This window comes from Rana temporaria, chromosome 5, assembly GCF_905171775.1.
Source record: "Rana temporaria chromosome 5, aRanTem1.1, whole genome shotgun sequence".
NCBI lineage: Eukaryota > Metazoa > Chordata > Amphibia > Anura > Ranidae > Rana > Rana temporaria.
Genome location: NC_053493.1, coordinates 110,170,620 through 110,193,376, shown reverse-complemented (window position 1 = coordinate 110,193,376; position 22,757 = coordinate 110,170,620). Strand labels below are relative to the sequence as shown.

Below are 22,757 nucleotides of genomic sequence, written 5' to 3'. Positions count from 1 at the left end.
CTCTGATTTCTCCAGTGTGTTGTCACAGTCTCTGATCTGTCCTGTGTGTTGTCACAGTCTCTGATCTGTCCTGTGTGTTGTGTACAGATCGGTGTGTGTGTTTGTTGGTGATCGGTGTGTCCGGTGAGGAGGAGCACACACACACGCAGTGTACACAGAGGCAGTGTGTGATGGAAGCAGTGTTCCTCCTCTCCTCTCTCCTCCTCTGCTCTCTTCTCCTCCTCTCCCCCGCCCTCCCTATCCTTGTTCGTCCTCCCCAGGCAGGTCATTTCAGGACAAGCCCAGCGCCCTGCACCAGATCAGCTGTACAGCTTTCCTCCTCCCGGCCGGCCGGCCGCCGCTCTGCATTCATCTGACTGTCAGGTGAGCTCCGTTCTCCTCTATGTGTGTCTATGGGCCTGTGTGTCCGGGCTCTGCCCGCCGCTCTGTGCCGCCTGTGTCATCGCACTGACAGCCCGGCCCGACTGTCATCTCATACTTTCACTTCATGGCATTGCTGGCATTGCAGTGTATATGGCCGATGTGTGGGGCTGTCATGGTGTGTATATATAGAGTATATATAGAGTGTATATACAGTGTATATAGAGGATCGGGTGGTGTCCGATCTCCGGGGATGTACCGGGACATGTCATGGACAGATAGCCGGCTGGCTGCTTGTAGAAGAAGAGATAGATGTGCATTAGATGAGATGTGACCTGTCATCCCTCCTCTGTCATGTTATTGTATAGGAGGACCGACTGCCCTACACACTGTACGAGAGGATCGCTACTGACATTAGGCGTCATACTACCTGATGCATTTATATTACACTAAACACTTTACAGTCATCTCCATGTGCTTAGATCAATTCCCATAGAGAACCGATCACCCGATCTATAGAGAGCACCGATCACCCGATCTATAGAGAGCACCGATCACCCGATCTATAGAGCACCGATCATACTATTTACATGGATACAATGGAGCAATCTGTACACACATGTTGGACCTGTCAGTGATTTCTATCTACGAGTTCGTTTGTTGTGTTTGTTGTGTTTGTGCTATCACATAGTTAGCAGTGCTCTAAATTACACAGCATGGAAGTCACTGCTGATGCTAAAAAAAAGAAAAAAGAAAAAAAAAATGTATACACATATAATATTTTTTGTATAAATAGATTATATATATATATATATATATATATATATATATATATATATATATATATATATATATATATATATATATTATCTATTTATATATATATATATATATATATATATATATATATATATATATATATATATATATATATATATATAAATGTGTGTGTGTGTGTGTATATATATATATATTTTAAATTGTACCTTATTTAAAAAAAACTTTAACAGATATATATATATATATATAAATAAAAATTACCATGTTTGTATGTGTATATATATATATATATATATATATATATATATATATATATATATATATATATATATATATATATATATATATATATATAAATGTGTGTGTGTGTATATATATATATTTTAAATTGTACCTTATTTAAAAAAAACTTTAACAGATATATATATATATATATAAATAAAAATTACCATGTTTGTATGTGTGTATATATATATATATATATATATATATATATATATATATATATATATATATATATATATATATATATAATGATAACTGCTTACAAATATATATAGATTAAATTGTGTATGTGTGTATATATATATATAAATATTTTTTATTTAATTAATTAATTTTATATATATATATATATATATATATATATATATATATATATATATATATATATATATATATATTTATATATAAAATATATATAAATATTTATTTATATATATTTTTATATATATATATATATATATATATATATATATATATACACACACACATACAAACATGATCATTTTAATATATATATATATATATATATATATATATGTTTAATTAGAGAGAGCGGCACTCACAAGTTTAGAAAGGTGAACGCATAATGAAGGTTTTAGTTCAATGTTTCAATGAGGTACAAGCTCGTCTTCCTCAGGACAAGCACTGTCCTGAGGAAGACAAGCTTGTGCCGCGGCGAAACATCGAAATAATGTGCATTCACCTTTCCAGACCTGTGAGTGTCGCTCTCTCTTTAGGATTATAAAATAATAAAAACCTTCATTATGCATTTTGCATTCACATTTCAAGACCCACAAGTGTTGCTCTCTCTTTTGGAATGTTATGTATACTACAGTTTTTGCTGTGCATTTGGGCCCATTTTCTATTTCTGATTTGTGTACAGTGGCAACCATTGGATACTATATATATATCTATTTACATCTATGTTTGTGTGTGAATGTATATTTATATGCACACATATATGCAGTATATATACTGGTACAGTACATGCATATATTCAAATAAATCACATATGTAAAAAAAAAACTTTCTAGCTATCCAAAATCTTTTAGTAGGAAAGGTATAGGATAAAAAGACTTGAGAAGGTATGGCATCTCTGCCACTAGATTAAAAAAAAAAGTTTTAAATAAGCCCCAGCTGCAAAAAAAAAAAAAAAAAGAATATTTACCTGTCGTGCTACTGATATGTGCTCCATTGCAAAGCTTCGGTTGCTGAAAAGTATAAGATACCCGAGTTCCATGTGTGTTTCCAGCTCCACAATCAAAACGCAATGCAGTTGTGGTCTGCAGCAGGTGTCAATGTTAATGACACCCCAAGCGCAGGTCACAAATGCGTTTGCCTGCATCGGGTTGCATGATACAATAATACCATGTGATTCATGCGTTTTTTAATGAGGTGCGTGAACTACTTTTGGTGTCCAATGGGACTTCATTGGGTGGCTGTTCCAGTGCAGTTCCTCCACACCCCCACTACAATACAAGGCAAAATACATTGGCCCAGATTCACAAAGCACTTGCGCCGACGTAGAACAAGATACGTCGATGTAAGTGCAAATGTGCGCCGTCGTATCTGTGCGCCGGACCCACAAACTAAGATGCGCCTAAAAACAGGCTTAATCCTGCCGACGTAACTTGCCTACGCCGGCATAGAGTGGGCGCATATTTAGGCTGGACGCATGGTGGTACTCCCATTGATCAGTCATTCAAATATGCAAATGAGGAAAATACAGCGATTCACGAACGTACGTGCGCCCGAAGCAGGCTACGCGATGTGCGCGTAAGTTGTACGTCCGGCGTAAAGTTATGCCCCATAAAGGAGGTACAACCCAGCAGCAGACATGCAAAAGTCTGCACCAAGGAATACAAGCCGGCGTATTTTACGTAGTTTACGTTGGACGTGTGTCTGGCTGGGCGTAGGTTACGTTCACACCGTAGGCAGTGAGCCGGCGTAGTTTAGGCAGTTGTTCCGACGTGGTTGTGAGCATGCGCAGAGGGATGCGTCCAATCATGATACGTATCTGTCTGGTGCTCGGCCCATCATTTGCATGGGGTCACGCCTCATTTGCATGGCTCACGCCCACTTCCACCTACGCCTTCGAAACACAGCGCAGTTTTGAAAGCACTGGCTTTGTGAATTCCCTGCTTGCCTCTCTGCGCTGCGTTGGCGTAGTGTACATTATTTGCACTACGGTGGCGTAATGTGCGTCCGCTCTCTGTGAATCTGGGTTATTGTCTCCAATGCGGCCCGGTTCACACCCCTGCATTGCGGTGCTGTGCAGGCGGCGTTGTAACGCAGCAGCTGGTGCGAATAGACCATTTGCTACATGCAGCTCAAATCAGCTGAAATTGATGCTATAGGTGACTCTGTTGGCTGTACCCAGGTCGAAAAATATCAACAGTTCTAAAGGCTCTGCCAAAGGAGCCGGGTGGAGAATTGTCAACCGAACAGCGCCTGCAGCCACTTTTCCGATATCCTGACAACCATTGGCTGTCAGGATAAAATCGATGGCAGGAGAGGTTCGTCCACCCGTGCTGTTTGGTGTGGGTGCAGAATTCTGGATTTATTTTCCCCATGGGGTGAATGAAAGTAATACCTTCCACCAGCCACTACATTACTGCACCACAGAGCATTGATGGAGGGGCCAGCAGAAGGTACCACGCCACACGTGGTAGTGGGGGGGGGGGGGGGTCAGGTAGCCAACACACCTAAAAGTGTCAGACCATGAGGAATTTTTAGCCACCAGATCTCTGTACCTGATTGTTAATGCAGGAGGTGGGTCAGATAGGTGGAAATCCTTTCCTTTATAGGAAAAAAGTATTTATTTTGTGATTTCTGCTACACTGTATACTGGGCACTTAGGAGCACTGGACACGGTGCAAGTTTTGGCCGATTCATACTAAAATGTCTGAAATTGTCTGAATTGTTGGTGGTTGGTTGCTATTCATTTGGCTTTTATGTAAAAAAAAAAAAAGACGTAAATATGATATACATTCCTATCTATTTACTAATGCTAGCAGCATGAGGATTAAAAATAATCAATGTTGATTGGGAGAGTGAAGTTCCACTTTAACAGGGTTTTTATGCCCAGAGGACAGGAAGGAATGTCTCATCACCTGACCACTGTGATTGGCTGTAGAAATATAAAGAAATAGCCCCCGAGGGTGGGCAAAACATGAACTTTAATGGCATCCCAGTCTAAGACCTCTTTCACACTGGGGCGGTTTGCAAGCGCTATTGTGCTAAAGATAGCGCCTGCAAACCGACCTGAAACCGCGACTGCTGTTTCTCCAGTGTGAAAGCCCGAGGGCTTTCACACTGGAGCGGTGCGCTAGCAGGACGGCTCCAAAACTCCTGCTAGCCGCATCTTTGGAGCGGTGAAGGAGCGGTGTGTTTACCGCTCCTCCACCGATCCTTCCCATTGAAAGCAATGGGAAACCGCGGCTATACCGCCGGCAATGCGCCTATGCAGAGGTGCATTGCCGGCGGTATTAACCCTTTTTCGGCCGCTAGCGGGGGGTAAAATCGCACCGCTAGCAGCCGAATACCGCCGCAATTCTGCTGGTAAAGTGCCGCTAAAAATAGCAGTGCTTTACCGCCACCGCACCTCCCACCCCAGGGCCAACTCAATATTGTACCCTATGGAATAAGACCCCATACACACTTTACAACGTTTGTTGTCTGATTTCCTTTAGATTTACCAAAACCATGTAGTGCAAGGGCCTGTCTGATTGCATACAAATTGAAACTCTTAAGGTTTGACCTCATATGTTTTGGTAAATCTAAAGTAAAAAATCTACAGAAAATTGTATAGTGTGTATCCAGCTTAAAATTGGGATGCCATTACAGTTCATGTGCGTGTAAAGGCAGGTGTCTCAATACTTTTGACAATATAGTGTATGTATGTATATATATATATATATATATATATATATATATATATAATATATATATATATACAGTAAAACCTTGGTTTGCAAGCATAATTTGTTCCAGAAACATGCTTGTAATCCAAAGCACTTGTATATCAAAGCATTTTTTTACAGGGTATAAGGGCTCTTTCACACGGAACGGATCCACGATGATCCTCCCCGTGAACCTCCGCTTTCTCAGCGGGGATCGCTCCGTTGATCCCCGCTGAGCCGGCGGGTGACAGGGCGGTCCCGGGACTGTGCCGGGACCGCCCTGTCAGATCTCTGCTCTCCCCTATGGGGGGATCGGATGAACACGGACCGCCTGTCCGTGTTCACCCGATCCGATCCGCAGATGGATGGAAAATTAGGGTTTTCCTTCGTCTGCAGAATCGGAGGATTGCAGACCCGGATGAGATTGGGTGACACCCGCAATCTCATAGGGATCAATGTATGTCCCTTTTTCATCTGTAAACGGATGGATGAAAAAGCGGACATACGTTCTGCACGTGTGAAAGGGGCCTTAAAGAGGAGAGAGGCACCTCTAAGTGTAGCAATAAGTTGCCAAATGTTGTACCTTCATTAAATGTAACCATATTGCTACACTTAGAGGCTCCTCTCTTCTTTTTTATACTCAGGCCCCGTACACACGTCCGAGGAACTCGACGTGCCAAACACATCGAGTTCCTCGTCGAGTTCAGTGTGGAAGCCGCCGAGGAGCTCGGCGGGCCGACTTTCCTCATTGAACAACGAGGAAATAGAGAACATGTTCTCTTTTCGCCCCGACGAGTTCCTCGTCGGCTTCCTCGCTGAAAAGTGTACACACCACCGGGTTTCTCGGCAGAATCCAGCTCTGATCGTGTTTCTGGCTGGATTCTGCCGAGAAACTCGGTCGTGTGTACGGGGCCTGAGTTGTGACATGACGCTACTCTTATATCAAGACATCGCTTGTATATCAAGGCAAAATGTATTAAAACATTTTGCTTGTCTTGCAAAACGTTCTCAAACCAAGTTACTCTCAAACCAAGGTTTAACTGTATATATATACAATCAGAAGTCAGCTTCCATTAGCAAACAGTAGGCCGAATCAGGAAAGCCATTTAGTCCAATTGATTTGTGTTGCTCTTGCTCTTTGGTAGTAAATAAGCCCCGCGTGTCATGGAGTCAGTGATTGGAAGGCGCTCCTGGCTAGTAGGTTAAAGAATAGGCCGCAGCCTGTAATCAGCTGTCACATCCTCCCTGCGCCTGTCAAAGCTCGCTTTCTAGGCACCATGATCACTGTCCCCTGCTGGTCCTGAAGGGGTGAACAGTTCAGCAATGCCAGAAAGGATTAGGTTTGGATTATCTGAAAGAGAGAGTTTTTTTTCCCCCCCTTTAGCTTTTCGGAAGAATACAGCATGTTCTCTCGGCTGAGGAGATTCCTGCATTCTTGATGAAAACATTTAGAGGGAGACGGGTCAGATGGAAGCCTGTGCCAGCTAGTCTTCTATTGCAGACATATTGGTGTAAACTAACCTAGTTCTTGCCGTGTCCGCCCCCCGCCCCTCTCCCTTCATGGGCATTTACAGACACTTGGGCCATTGCCAACTGTGAAGTTCACAGACTGTGAGTGCTGCTACCTTGTCCTTGTTTGAAATGTCAGGCCTGCACGCTCTCAGACTGTGCTGTCTTCAATGTTTGATTTCCATTTAACCAGTTCCACGTCACCCGTGTTGCTATGATCGGTCTTTTTTTTTTCCTGCCTCACAATCTAACAATAGTCAGGCAAAAGCTGGCCATTTTCTACCAGGCTTTTCAGGTCATCAGTCTCATTAGGATTATCCAGCACTGTCGCTATGTTCCTGAACAGCAGGCCAGAGAATTTCCTCGCTCATGTGATCTAGGCTGTTGCTCATTTCATTGCGATTTAATTGCCTACTAATGAATGGTAATTTATTTTTAACGGCAATGTAAGCAGTGCTGTCTTGCCGCACCGTATTAAAAGTGAAAGGGGCGCCCTATTTAACCACTTCAATACCGGGCATTTTCACCCCCTTTCTGCCCAGGCCAATATTCAGTTTTCAGCGCTGTACCATTCTGAATGACAATCGCGCGGTCATGCAACACTGAACCCAAATGTTTCCCCACAAATAGAGCTTTATTTTGGTGGTATTCGATAAACTCTGCGGTTTTTATTTCTTGCGCTATAAACAAAAGAAGACAAGTTTGAAAATAAAAAAACACAATGGGGGTTATTTACGAAAGGCAAATCCACTTTGCACTACAAGTGCAAACTACAAGTGCAAAGCGCACTTGAAATTGCACTGAAAATGCACTTGGAAGTGCAGTCGCTGTAGATCTGAGGGGGACATGCAAGGAAAACAAAAAACAGCAGTTTAGTTTGCACATGATTGGATGATAAAATCAGCAGAGCTTCCCCTCATTTCAGATCTACCCCTCAGATTTACAGCGACTGAACTTCCAAGTGCACTTGTAGTGCAAAGTGGATTTGCCTTTTCGTAAATAACCCCCAATATTTTTAACTTTTTGCTATTTGTCCCAATTGAATTTTTTTTTTAAAACTATTTTTTTCCTCAATTTAGGCCGATACGTATTCTTCTACATATTTTTCCTTAAAAAAAATGCAATAAGCGTATATTGATTGGTTTGTGCAAAAGTTATAGAGTTTACAAAATAGGGGATAGATTAATGGCATTTTATTTTATTTTTTACTAGTAATAGTGGCGATATGTGATTTTCTGCGGATATTGCTGCGGACATATCGGAACACTTTTGACACTATTTTGAGACCATTCGCATTTATACAGCGATCAGTGCTATAAAAATGCATTGATTACTGTATTTTTTTCCGTATCTGCACATTGAATCTTCGGTGGAGGTCCTATATCTTCATTCCATTGATGAACATATTTTTCACGGACTTTCTACATTGTTTATTTGAATATAGATTCTGTGGACTTTATATCACATACATTGTATATTTGGATTAATTTTTCCATCTTATTTTGAGCGCTGCACTATTGGGTTATACTGTATTAATGTCACTGGCAGAGAAGGGGTTAACACTAGGGGACGATCAAGGGGTTAAATGTGTTACCTAGGGAGTTTTTCTAACTGTGGGGGGAGGGGAATCACAAGGGGAGGAGAACGATCAGTGTTCCTCTGTACTGGGAACACACATCGGTCTCCTTTCACCTGACAGTCCTGCTCTGTTATTGGTCAATCGCGGGTGCCCCGCGGACATCGTGTGGCTGTTGGGCACACGCATTGGCTCCCAAGTGACGTGGCCCCCTAGAGGGCCAGTAAGCCGAGGACATCCTATGACGGCCACCTGGAGGGACAGAGTGTTCCTGCGGTCGTCATATTACGATAGCTGGGTAGGGAAGTGGTTAAATGGGACAAAACTAGGGGGGCAAAAACTGAACGTTTGCCATTATAATTATAGAACCCCAGATCTTGGTGAACTCTTGACAGGTGAAATAAACTACAATGCAAGCTTGGTAAATATTTATATGTACAAGCTAAAAAGATTGTGAAAGCAAAAACATTTAACTAAGGGCTGGTTCACACCAGAATCACACAGGATTGTGTTTTGTGTTCCTATGCGATTCTTGTGCGTTCCCCTGCATTGCAGTTTGGCAGCCCATTCATTTGAATGGTCTGCAAGTCACACCGGACTTCACAAAAATGTAGTGCATGTACTGCTTTTGAAAAAACATGCCATGCAATAGGATGCCTGCAAACGCACTACGTTTGCGTTCTTCATTTGGGGGTGCCATTAACAATGTATTTTCACCTGCAGCAGATTGCAAAAGCAGTATGTTGTGAACGCAGTGCGGGAAACGCATATGGAAGACACCTTTTGCACACCGCGTTCTAGTGTGAACCGGCCCTAAAGGCAAAACTTAACCTCCCTGGCGGTAATCCCGAGTGTGGCTCGGGGTGAATTTTAATTACCAAAAGTGGTAACCCTGAGCCACACTCGGGATTGCATCGCAGTATCCTGGGAAAGTTACTTAACTTGTCCCTAGGATCCTGCAATGTCCTCCTGCTGTGTCCGTGGGCTGTGTCCTCCGCTCGGTCTATCAATGTGCCGGGCTCCGTTCCCTGCGAGCAGCACGACGCATGGGGACGACGCACAGCGGCAAATACAAAACATGAAAAAAACATAACACATACAGTACACTGTAACCTTACAAATTAAATTACTGTATGGCCTCGTACACACAACCGAGTTTCTCGGTAAAAACCAGCAAGAAACTTGCTGGGATTTGTTTTTTGCAGAGGAAACATGTCGTGTGTACATTTTTCGACGAGGAAACTGTTGAGGATCCCGTCGAGCAAAAAAGAGAGCATGTCTTCTTTTTCCTCGACGGGAAAGGAGAAACTTGCCTTGTCGAGTTCCTCAACAGCCTAACAAGGAACTCGACGAGGAAAACTATGTGTTTCGCCCGTCGAGTTCCTCGGTCGTGTGTACGAGGCTATAGAAATCATTTCATATGCCTTTTGTCTATAATGGTTTGTCCAATGCTCTGCATGCAGTTTTATATTATATATACTGTTCTTTCTGCTTGGAAACTGGAGATTGTCCATGGCAACCAAAAAGAGTCCCTTCACGTAAGTGGTTTCAGACCAGCTAGAAAACAGCGATAGTAAATTAGAACACTTGCAGAATTAAGCAATAGCGATTCGTGGGGAAATTTGTCAGATACTGAATGTGACGACAGCGACAATTCTACACCTGAGCACATTTCTGTGTTTTTGATTTGATTACATTATTGAATACATTTTTATTATTATTCTATTATTATTTGTTATAATTATTTCTAGTTATTTATTATATTATCATTTATGATTTCGTGTTTCAAACTTTATCATACCCGGGATGTCTACTAGACTCTTGTTTGGACAGATTTAAGTGAGTTATTCCTAAGAATTGCAGCCCTACAAAATAAAACGCAGAATTTCCATGCAAAACATTGTACCGCTTTGAGCATCAAAAATCTGACTGACACAATCATACCGCCACATAGGCTTAATACACACAACCAGGGAACTTGTCGTAAATGAAACATCGTTTTCCTCGACGAGTTCCTTGTCAGGCTTGTCGAGAAACTTGACAAGCTTTCTTTGCATACACACTGTCAAGACCAAATCTCGTCGTTCTCAAACACGGTGATGTAAAACACGTACGACGGCACTATAAAGGGGAAGGGGATTCCACTGGCGCCACCCTTCTGAGCATGTGCGGGTTTCTAAGCATACACACGAACGTATTTCTCGTTGAAAACCAGCCCAATGAGGAACACGACGAGGAAAACTTGTTCTCTTTTTTTCTCATCGAGTTCCACAACAGTTTTCTCGATGACAAACATACACACGACCTTTTTCCTCGGCAAAAAAGCTCTGCCACCAAGTTTCTTGATGGATTCTGTCGAGGAAAACGGTCGTGTGTACGGGGCCTGAGGGTAAAGCTTGGATAGGTTGGAGAGTGATTACAATGCTTTTTTTTTTTGCTGTCTCTGTTCCCGTTAGGGAGATTCAGCCTCCCTATTTGTCTTGGTGACCATCATCAAAGATATCAAAAACAGTAAAGGAAAATACCAAATTTGGGGTTGTCATCAGAACAGTGAAGCTAGTTCCTGTGACAACCAGGGAATCCCTCACTCTGGAAGTTTTCCCTTTCACTTCCTGTTTTGGCTCTGGGACAGAACGTGCACAACAATCTCCGAGATGAAACACAGATGGCCATAAAATCTGACAGGGGTTAAAATCCTACTTTATTCTAGCCAAAAAAAAAAAAAAAATTACCGTAGGTTTCCCACGTACACCTAACTAGCCTTAAAAATGTCCCCGCCCCTCTCCTAACGCCTATAATGACTAACCTGAGTAAGAAAGATCTGTATACTTACCTATTTTCATGCTGCTCTGGTATGTTCATGTGATCTCCCCTGTGCGGCTACAGGGGAGAGGAGAGATCTCAATAACAGCTGGTAAAGCTGTCACCCATAGGCTCCTATGGCCTATCTGTTATCGGCACTCCCTCCTCTCCCCTGCAGCCGCCACACAAGGAATTTCAAGCTGCCTATGGCCAGCGTTTATTTTTAGTTTCGGATAGAACAGGAAAGAGTTACATTTTCTCTCAGGCTTTTTTTGCAGCCTGTGACCCCAGATTTTCCATCACTTCTTGTCCCTGTGACTTGAATGCAAGAAATGGGGATGTGGTTGTCACTAGAACAAAAGACAACCTGAAAAAAAAAGAAATAAATCACAAGTTCTGACCTTTTCTAACATTTGGGCTACGCTCACACTAGTCACACACGAAAAGCGCTCCTATTTTAAGGTGTGGCTGGTGTCAGCTGTGTAGCAGTGGTGTTGAGGGGTGCCTGGCGTTTTATCTCATATTTAAAGCGGTGGTTCACCCTGCAGAACAACATTTTAGCATAAAATTCGGCATTGTAGCGCGAGCTACAGTATGCCGGTCTTAATTTTTTTATCGCCGTACTCACAGTGTAATCGTACATAGTAGATTCTGACTGCCCGCGGGGAATGGGCGTTCCTTTCAAGAGGGAGGGTGATTGACGGCCGGCTCTGGCACGTCACGCTCCCCGAAGACAGCCGGAGTAGGTCTCGGCTCTTCACGGCGCCACACTATGCGCAGGCTCCGTGAAGAGCCAAGCCTATTTCGGCTATTTCCGAAAAAAAAAAAAAAAAAAATATTTTTATTTTATAGGGTGAACCCCCGCTTTAACAAGGAAAATAGAAACAAATCAACATTATTGTATGACTACAGCAAAACGTTTTATACTCTGGGCGTTCCTGTGCAATTTACGTTCGGTTCAGTGTGGTGCGATTTACTTTCGGTTCAGTGTGGTGCGATTTGAGCCCATTCTATGTGAAGGGAGGTGTGTCCTTGCCCTCCAGTCAGCTCCAGTCTGAAGAGTGTTAAATTCAGCCCCCTGCAAGCTCAGACAAGCTGTATAAATGATGTATTCGGCATGGATTTAAAGCGGAGTTCCACCATGAAGTGGAACTTCCACTCATCGAATTCTTCCCCCCCTCAGTGACACAATTTGAACCTTTCAAGGGGGAGGGGGGTGCAAATACCTGTATATTACAGGTATTTGCACCCTCTTCCAAGGAGAGATATCTGCAGAATAAAAATATATATAGATTTTTTTTTTTACAATGTGTCAGTATGGAGGTGGTTAAATGACCTCCTTTACCTTGCACCTAAGGCCCCTTTCACACGGTACAGATTCTATTTTGGAATCCTCACAGAGCCCTTGGTGATCGGAGCAGAGCGGGTGGATGATACATACGTCTCCAATCAGTTTCTGTAGAGTGGACACGGACAGAGCAGGCGGGAGTAAATGGACTCCGCTGTCTGTTTACACCCAACTGCCCTCCAGTCTGGTTCAGACGGAGGAGGATGGATCCCCTACCATTTGTTTTTTTTGGAGACCAAACTGGATCGGAGGTGTAAAAGGATACTGTTTAAACCCGCCAGTCCATAGGACTGAATAGATCGTTTGCTCAGGCCCACCTGACAAACTGACAGACAGATCTCATCTGAATGGCCGTGTTAAAGGGGCCTAATTGTGAAGGTAAGAATGCAGACTGGAAACCTATGAATTGTGCAGCCAAAACTGATGCCGCGTACACACGATCATTTTTCAGCGTGAAAGAAAATGTTGTTTTTCAGCATGTCTAAAAAACTACGTTTTCCCAACCTCATCATTAAAACGATGTTGCCTACACACCATCGTTTTTAAAAAAAAATAGCAAAGCGCGGTGACGTACAACACGTACGACGGCACTTTAAAGGGGAAGTTCCATTGGCCTTTGGGCTGCTTTAGCTGATTCCGTGTTAGTAAAAGACGATTCACGCTTTTTTGTCTGTTACAGCGTGATGAATGTGCTTACTCCATTATGAACGGTAGTTTTACTAGAACAAGCGCTCCCATCTCATAACTTGCTTCTGAGCATGCGCGTTTTTTTTCCGTCGTTTTAGCCCACACACGATCATTTTTTACAACCCAAAAAACTACATTGTTTAAAACGATGTTAAAAAATGCAGCATGTTCGAAAAAAAAAATTGTCGTTTTTCAGAACCTGAAAAATGATGTGAAGCCCACACACGATGATCGTGTGTAAGCGGCATGAGACTTATGCCGCGTACAGACGGTCGTTTTATGCGATGTAAAAAAACGACGTTTTCTGTGAAGTAAAAAACAACGTTTTTGAAACTTCAATTTTCAAAAACGACGTTGCCTACACACCATCGTTTTTTCACAATGCTCTAGCAAAGCGAGGTTACGTTTTTTCCATTGAAGCTTGCTTCATAACTAGCTTCTGGGCATGCGCTGGTTCAAAAACTTAGTTTTAAACGTCGTTTTTTGCTACACACGGTCAATTTCTGTGACACAAAAAACAACGTTTTGAAAAACGACACATAAAATTTAAGCATGCTTCAATTTTTTTTTTGTCGTTTTTTACAAGACATAAATCTACGTTTTCCCCCACACACGGTCAATGCGTTTTTTTACATCGCATAAAACGACCGTCTGTACGCGGCATTAGGTTGATGTACTAAAACCAGAACCTGAACCTGGTGCAGCTGTGGTTTCGTTGGTTTCTATGCAGAGATGCATTAGATTTGACACGCTCCAGCTTTAGTAAATCAACTGGTTAGTCAACCTATAACCTGGCTTGTGGTCAAAAACCTACTTGTGCATAGTCATACTTGTGTGCCACAGTATTAGCGGGTAAAGAGTTTTTGTCGTATGTGCACACTTTAAAAGAAAGCTATGCTGAGAAAATACGTAGACATCTATTGATGACCTACTAACAGTGCTAGTTTTTTTGTTATCACGCTATATGCTCCAGTGGCATTTTCTGTCTCTCGTTGACTTGGAAATAATGTACAAAAGCAGTTCTGACTTCAATTGCCACGTGCTTGTTCCTGGTCAGTGACAGGTCTGAAATTTTTCAAGGAGGAACAACTAGGCAACTATCATTTTCAGAGGAAGGACCAGTAATGACCGAGTACTCCTTTCTCTATTCAATGAGAGTAATAACTGGAAATTTGACTTGACATACAGAATTACAGAGAACCATACTCTGTATATAAGTGGTAGAAAATAAGGACATTTCCAGGGCTGAAAACAAAAAATAAAAAGCAAAAACTCTTTAAAAGTTGTTTTAATTTACTTTTTTTAATTTGTGTTTTAATTCTAAAATTAAAACATCAAGATACAGGGGGTGACCCTCTGAATGTGTTTTTTTCCCCCTCGTACTTTATATTGGATTGCTTTCCAGTACAAACCCGTGCGTGCCAAGCCATTTGTGCACGCCTAGGTGCACAGAAAACTTCCGAATGAAAATCCACGTTTACACCAACTGGAAAAATCCAGCCTGTCTGTCCTTTGAAAAAGCTTTGCAAACCCGTACACAGGGAGGGCACGGCTCCAAGTCTACCAGTCAACCCAACTTTCCTTTAATTAAAAGACCTGAAAGCCAATAAAATGTATTTTAAGTATTTTCTTAACTGGGCCTTTTAATGGAGAATATGTTTAACATTTTCATGTACACTGTTTTGCGCAATACTTTGTGCAAGCTATGAGAAGAGGCTTATTCCGTGTACACACGGTCGGAATTTCCAACAAGAAAAGTTTGTTGTGAGCTTTTGGTCAGAAATCGTGTGTAGGCCCCGTCTGACTTTTTCAACAGCAAAGATTTAGGAGCTGGTTCTCAAATTTTCCGACATGAAAAGTTCTTGTCGAAAATTTTTCGGAATCATCGAACGTAATTTTTATCGGCTCGTTGTAGTGTTGTTCGTCACAGCTTTCTTGACGGTTGGAATTTTGTATGACCGTGTGTATGCAACACTAGTTTGAGACACAATTCCGTCTGAAAAAAATCCATGGTTTTCTTGTTGGAATTTCCGATCGTGTGTATGCGGCATAAGAAGTTGTTTGCTGCTTTTTGACATCTAGCTACCATAGTTGTCAACGATGTGGCTTCCTTCTGAATCACATTCCAACATGGGACGGAGATGTGTTGCAGCGTATCACAAGGCGATGCACTAACTTATGTTGCAGTGCGCTGTCAAAGACTGGTGCATGCACTATTTTTCAGTTACGCTACAGTGCACGTCCACTGGCAGATTGGTGTGCCATTCAGAATACATGGCACCGCATCATGCCAATGCATTTAACATGGGTTTTGGCAACACATTAGGGATCAACCAATATAGTTTTTTCGGTGTCGATACAATACTTTGGCCACCTCTCCGGCTGATATTCGATATTGTATCCCGATATTCTGTACATTTCAAAAAACATTTTTTTAACCCTTTCTTTTTCTTTACTGTTATTGCTGTCACAAGGAATGTAAACATCCCTTGTGACAGTAATAGGCAGTGACATGTACTCTTTATGGAGGGATCAGGGGTCTATAAGGCCCCAAACCCCTCCACTGCACTTGAAAGTATTCAAAATGTCAAGATCAGCGTTTTTGAATACTTTATATTTTTTAAAACTGGCACCTTTAAGATGCACGTAATCCGAGAAGTGATGCCATGACACCGCTTCCGGGTTATTAGATCCGAGACCCGAAGGAAGCATCAGCTTTGTTTGGGTCTTCGGCCAGCCGGCGGACGTGCCATCTGGTTCGGCCTCCCAGTGGGACAGGAGAGCCCGAGCGTGCAGCGGAAGGCGGCGGGGGGGACGTCCCCTTCTGCGGCTTGTAATAGTAGTCGAGCGGCTGCTGAGCGGCATCAGTTGTTATTACAATAAAGCTGACCATTTGCTCTAAAGAACGGTAGTGGGGTGATGCCTGCAGCTGAAAACATCACCCTGGTAAAACCCCATGAAGCAATATCGGTAATATTGGGTACGTTTGTGTAAAAAAAAGTGAATATCGGCTGAGTTTACTTACCTTGTCCCTGGATCCTGTGATGTCTCCCCACTGTGTGAGCGAGCTGTCTCCTCGTTCGATTCACACAGTGCCCCGAGTGCCACCGAGCTCCATTCCCTGCAACGTTACGACGCACGGAGGCAGAGATTGGCGCCAAATTCAAAAAAATTAAAACACATTACATACAGTATACTGTAATCTTATAGATTACAGTACTGTATGTAAAAAATACACACACCCCTTGTCCCTAGTGGTCTGCCCAGTGCCCTACATGTTCTTTTATATAATAAAAACTGTTCTTTCTGCCTGGAAACTGGAGATTGTACATAGCAACCAAAAAGTGTCCCTTTATGTCAAAAGTGGTTTTAGACCAGCTAGAAAACAGCGATAATAAATTAGAATCACTTGCAGAATTGAGCGATAGGGATTTGTGGGGAACTTCGTCATCAAACACCGAAAGTAATGACAGCGACAATTCTGCAACTGAGAACATTTCAGTGTTTTTGATTTGATTACATTATTGATTAATTTTTATTATTATTATATTATTATTTTTTATAATTATTTATAGTTATTTATTATATTATTATTTATGATTTTGTGTTTCAAACTTTATCATACCCAGGATGTCTACTAGACTCTTGTTTGGACAGATTTAAGTGAGTTATTTTTAAGAATTACAGGCCTACAATCTAAAACGCCAAATTTCCATGCAAAATAATTGTACAGCTTTCAGCACCTAAAATCTGACATAATCATACCGCCAGGGAGGTTAAATACCACCAAAAGAAAGCTCTATTTGTGTGAAGTAAATGTCAAATTTCACATGGTTACAGTGTAGCATGACCGCGCAATTGTCATTCAAAATGTGACAGCGCTGAAAGCTGAAAAATGGCCTGGGCAGGAAGGGGGTGTAAGTGCCCGGTATTGAGGTGGTTAAGTAAGCAGCAGGACAGCTGATCGGCATGGGACCCAGATACTAGTGGATATCACTGTATTAGTGGTGCAAGCTGGAGAAAGCTGTATCAGGGTAAATTAACTGCTTTTAATAAATTTATAACTGAAATATGGTTTTCTTTTATCTGCCGGGAGTTCAGTTTAAGTATTTAATGCGTATTGTCACATGCTGCTGATCAAAACTGTTTTATTTTTTGCGGAGTAGCTGAAAGAGCCACGGGGTATATACATAATAAGTTAACTATATCCTCAGCATATGTGATGGCTACAAGGCCTGGCAGCCTAAACAGCCTAAACCCTGAAGGTAAATATGTGACTGTGAATCCCCCTCACCACAGCTATGTGTTTTTATACAGCAAAATGATTTTCCAGTTACCAGGGATAAAATATAAATATAAAAATGTGTTTACAGGACAGAAATTGCATCAGTGGTGTAATTTTGGGCATCACTTGGGGATAAGAAGATCTCTTTGGTAAGATGCTGCTTTTTAATAAAAGGCGGTAGCCAGGGATTGACGTTTTAAGATGCCCTGCTAAATCTTGGCTGTGCCTCCCTGTCTATAACCACATTGAATTTGCTTTCATCAGTTGTTGAAAAAAACTCATATAGGCTAATTTGGAAAGTGGCAAATATACTGTTCTTCATAACGGGTCCCTCTTCCCTTCTCTGTTGGCCTTCTCTTTGGTTTGATGTATAGACCTATGTAAATAAATGTACAATTTAAAGCCCAATTGCAGCCAAAACTTTTTGTTTTGTTTTGGATAGTGTCGAAAAGGGATACAGTCCCTGTTGGGTTTTTATTGTCATTTGACTCCCTGTTAGAAGTCTCTTAAAATGAAAGGCAGAAAAACAAATACAAAAAACTAATTTTTAGTAAAGCAAGCAAAAGTAAGAAGTTCTGAATGTTTTTATTAAGTCCCTGTTCCTTGTACAGCCTTCTCAGGAACAGGAAGTCGAGGAAAACCCTTCCCAACGGGGTAACAAAACCTTTACAGAAATGTTTAACTTTCTTCATTCTCCAATGCCAACAAACATGAAAAAACAACACTTGGGTAGTGGTAAAGGTGGCTATACCATGGATTAACTTTGGCCAGTTCCTGATGAACCTTCCAAAAATCGAGCCATTGGTGGTCCTTTCGTAACTCTCAGGCCTCGTACACACAACCGAGGAACTCGACGGGCGAAACACATTGTTTTGCTCGTCGAGTTCCTTGTTAGGCTGTCGAGGAACTCGACGTGCCAATTTTCTCCATTCCCGTTGAGGAAAAAGAGAACATGCTCTCTTTTTGGCTCGTCAAATTCCGCGGCAGTTTCCTTGTTGAAAAATGTACACACGACCGGTTTCCTCAGCAAAAAAAAAAACAAAACAGCAAGTTTCTTGCTGTTTTTTTTTTCTGAGAAACTCGGTTGTGTGTACGAGGCCTCCTCCTCAATGTTCTTCAATATGAAAATCATAGGAGCTGGTATTCTGACAGTTGTGGGTGCTGTCTCTTATGCTGGGTTTACACTGCTGCAACCAGAAAGTCGTGCGACGTAGGGCACGACTTTGCCAAGCAACTTAATTGCGGCTTGCTTAGAACTTCAACAGAAGTCAATGCAAGTTGTGATGAAGTCGCCCTAAAGTAGTGCAGGAAAAGCTTTTCTAAGTCGTACTGATTGCAATGGTTTCATTGTAGTTAATGGTAATACGACTTTGAACTCTCAAGTGGCATGACAAGTCGCAGCAGTGTGAACCGAGCCTGAGGCCCCGTACACACGACCAGTTTCCTCGGCAGAATTCAGCTTCCGACCGAGTTTCTGGCTGAATTCTGCCGAGAAACCCGGCCGTGTGTACACTTTCGGCCGAGGAAGCCGACGAGGACCTCGGCGAGGAAATAGAGAACATGTTCTCTATTTCCTCGTTGTTCTATGGGAGCTCTCGGCCCGCCGAGGTCCTCGGCGACTTCAGGGCTGAACTGGCCGAGGAACTCGATGTGTTTGGCACGTCGAGTTCCTCGGCCGTGTGTACGAGGCCTTAGAGGTAGGGGAGATTCCTCCATCCACACTGTTTAGTGTATATGGTTGAAAAAAATTTTTTTTTAGAGGCTTTAGGCTTTAAACTTGCAGGGATCTCCAAACTACGGCCCTACAGTTGTTGCGGAACTTCACCCCATGAGGCATTGTTACTCCCATGAGGCAATGTAAAACTCTGACATTCACAGACATGACTAGGCATGATGGGATTTGAAGTTCCTGAACAACCTGGAGGATCTGTTAAATATACCAATTAAAAGTCTATTGTTATATTGGTTGGATAATCACAAAAAAATCTTTCTGTATACACTACCCTATCAGATAGCAGTATTTCCAGCTATCTTTGGGGACTACAAACTTCCCTACCATGTTATTGAGAAGAAGAGTGAAGGAGGTGTTATGTGCTTCTGTCCTAGGGTGGCAATGCTGCTCCTCCATGGGTAACAAAAAATAAAAAAATTGCATCCTTGGTTTTTACAAAAAATAAATAAATCATGTTGACAATTGCCTCTTTAGGGCCCTTTCACACGTATGGCTCACGTGTGTATCCGTACCTTTATCATACGCTGGCTCAGTGGGGATCGCTCCGTTGATCCTGGCTGAGCCGGCAGATGACAGGGCGGTCCCTGCACACTGTTCAGGGACCGCCCTGTCAGATCTCCGCTCTCCTCTATGGGGGATCGGATGAACACGAACCGTCTGTTCGTGTTCATCCGATTCAATCCCCAGACGGATGTAAAAAAAGGATTTTCCTCCATCTGCAGAAACGGGGCATAGCGGACACTGATGAGATCGGGTGTCAGCGGATGTTTATCCGCTGACACCCGCTATCCCATAGGGATTCATGTATGTCCGTGGATGAAAAACGGACATACGGTCCTCATGTGTGAAATGGCCCTTATTATTTTTTTTTCTTTGTAGCCTGAAGATTGAGATTTGTTGTTTGATCACGCTTTATAACCAGGGCTGGTTTTAGACAAAATGGGGCCCTGAGAAAATACAAAGTATATGGGGACCCATATGACAGCATTTCAGCTTCATTCACCTGCTGCCATTCTGCCAGCTGAGTGACTGAAGAGGTTGAAGAGGCCTTGGAAATTTGCCCAGTTTATATCCCATTGCCCCCCAACACCATAACCCCTCTCTGAATAAAGTCCATAAGCCTCAACATTGCCTCAGATATAGGCCTCTCTGTTCTTAAAGAGGAAGTAAATACTAGATCATTATAAATTACTTTCCTGAGATCGAAGCCCCCGCAGCGGTCCTCGTTCCCCTCCTCCGTCGCCGCCATATCTCCTGGAGTGACTTCCGGGTATTGCGGCTCCGGTGCTGTGCTTTGCCGCCAGTCACGGCATATCCACCTGTAGAAACGGCACGACAATGCATGAAATAGGCAAGAGGATCAGACAACTGAAGGCAATCATTTTGATAATTACATTTAATAGGTAGTACAAAATGCAATGACAGATTGTATCTTTGCATCTAATGACACCTGTCTACAAAGAGATGTCCCCTTACTTTGGAGAGATTCCCGTTGTGTCCTTAGGACAGGAAGTGATGTCAAATGTATTCACTAGGGAACAGACAGACACCAATAAACTGACAAGATTTAACTTGTTTAACCCCACTCAATAAAAAATAAAAAAAAGTTTGGGCATTAGACATACATGAATTCTATAGACATCAAAGTTGTAAAGGGGATTCCTCGAAACAGTGCCTCTATTCTGTACATTGTGCTAGCCATGCAGTAAATCCATATAATGCTGTTATTGCTGGTTCTTAGTGAACTTGGATTTGTAGGATTAGAACTGCAGCCATTTATTTTTCTAAGAAACATGGCATTGCCACGCTACCGTGTCTCTACGGTTTTCTCATATTGGTTCTGCAGATTAAAGTGCCATTACGAGTTTGTTGTAACACTATAGTGGCTATAGGGAACTGTCTCGGGGATATGGCCTGGTCAATGAAATAATGAAATAACCTTTCCAATCTCGGTTCTAATACCGCGCACTGCCTGGTTCTATATTACATTGCAAGCTGCAGACTCGAAAAAGTTGCTAGTCCTTCCTTCCAAAGTGTCAGGTTTACTGTTTCGTGATGTGGCAGTATATTAAGGTCTGGATATATGAAGTGGTTTTAAGGTATCTTGGGAACCGTAGCTATCGTCCATTCTCATGATTTCAGTGGCTATATTGGACAGTGATTAGCTATTTACAGTAAACGTCCAACTATAACATTTCCTCCAAGAAAACCCGGTATTCAGCAAGTGTGGATGACACTGGGAGCCAAAGTCCTGTAATTCAATATGCACCAGATAGATGCTGTTTAGATTAGCGAGTTGTATTGTAAGACAAGCTTCGTATTATTAGAAGCAGCGCTGCTGATGGTTTTTACAGATTGGATGTGCAATCACATAATACTCATCCCCAGCTTAGTGTAAAACAAAATATATATTACCTAGAGTTTCACTAAAATGATATGGTTGATTAGGGAAGTTTTCATCATTGTACAGTAGAGTGTTTTTCCCTTGTTCATACATATGAAGGTCAAAGATGCTACGAATTAGTATAATCAGGGATGGATTTCCACCACTGGAGTCGGTAGGCAAAGATGTTTGGCAATCAGAAACAAAACCCCTCTGCAAGGGTCACCTCTGTTACTCACATTTTCTTGCATAAAGTGATATTAAAGACTCCTTTTTTATCATTTTAAATTGCTGAAATGTAGAATTATACTGGATGATGGTTCATCATTTATAAAACTTGTCCTTTGCCCCGTTCTGTTTGTTCCCCCCAGCACTTGTCCTGTTTTCTGGATTCCTTTCCCTTGCAGATATCTGTGGAGCCACACATGCATGTGTGCTGGCCTATCTCACTTGGTACCAGGGTGGATTTGATTTAAATCAAGTCGATTTGAATCACGATTTAAATCACTAGTAAAAAAGCGTGATTTAAATCAACTGGATTTAAATTATAATTTTGAAAGTGCAACTGTCATCTCTGTCCATCAGCGGCTCCTCCTCTGACCCGCTGTTGACTCACGACAGTTCCACTCATTTTAATGGGACGGCTGGTGATGCGGCAGTGACACAACAAGGTTAGGGACGTGGCGACAGCAGGTGCGTAGATGCCCGCTAACATGCGCTGCGTAGATGCCCGCTAACATGCGCTGCCATGATGTATCTGAAATAACAGGTGCTCTTTAAATGTAAGGACGGATTTTTTTTAGACTCTTTAATATTTGCAAACAAAACAAAGGTTACCTATTTAGAATAAAGGTTAGTAAAACAGCGATATCAGAACTGATTCAATCATACAGTTTGAAGTGTACATAGATTTGCAAAACAATGGGATAAAGGAATGTTCCTGAAGGTTTATCTCGTGGTTATTGTGAAACTGTGTGAATGCATCAATGCAGTGCATGTTACCTCAGCTTGCAGAGCTTGGATTCATTGAATGAGTTTAATGTAAATATTGCAGAATATATAGCCTTGTGCTACATAACTAAGCTCCATGTCATGCTGAATAAACTAA

At 42.1% G+C, this 22,757-nt stretch overlaps 1 protein-coding gene across 2 annotated transcripts in view; it reads left to right on the top strand.

Annotated features, from left to right (window-relative positions):
- Positions 1–205: 205 nt before the first annotated feature.
- Positions 206–22,757, top strand: part of THRB (thyroid hormone receptor beta) — a 554,536-nt gene continuing 531,984 nt past the window's right edge. The window contains exon 1 of one of the 2 annotated variants that reach the window (XM_040353002.1): positions 206–363. The gene's annotated coding sequence lies outside the window, so the exon portion shown is untranslated. The remainder of the gene's footprint in view (positions 364–22,757) is intronic. The other variant, XM_040352998.1, reaches the window with a different exon arrangement.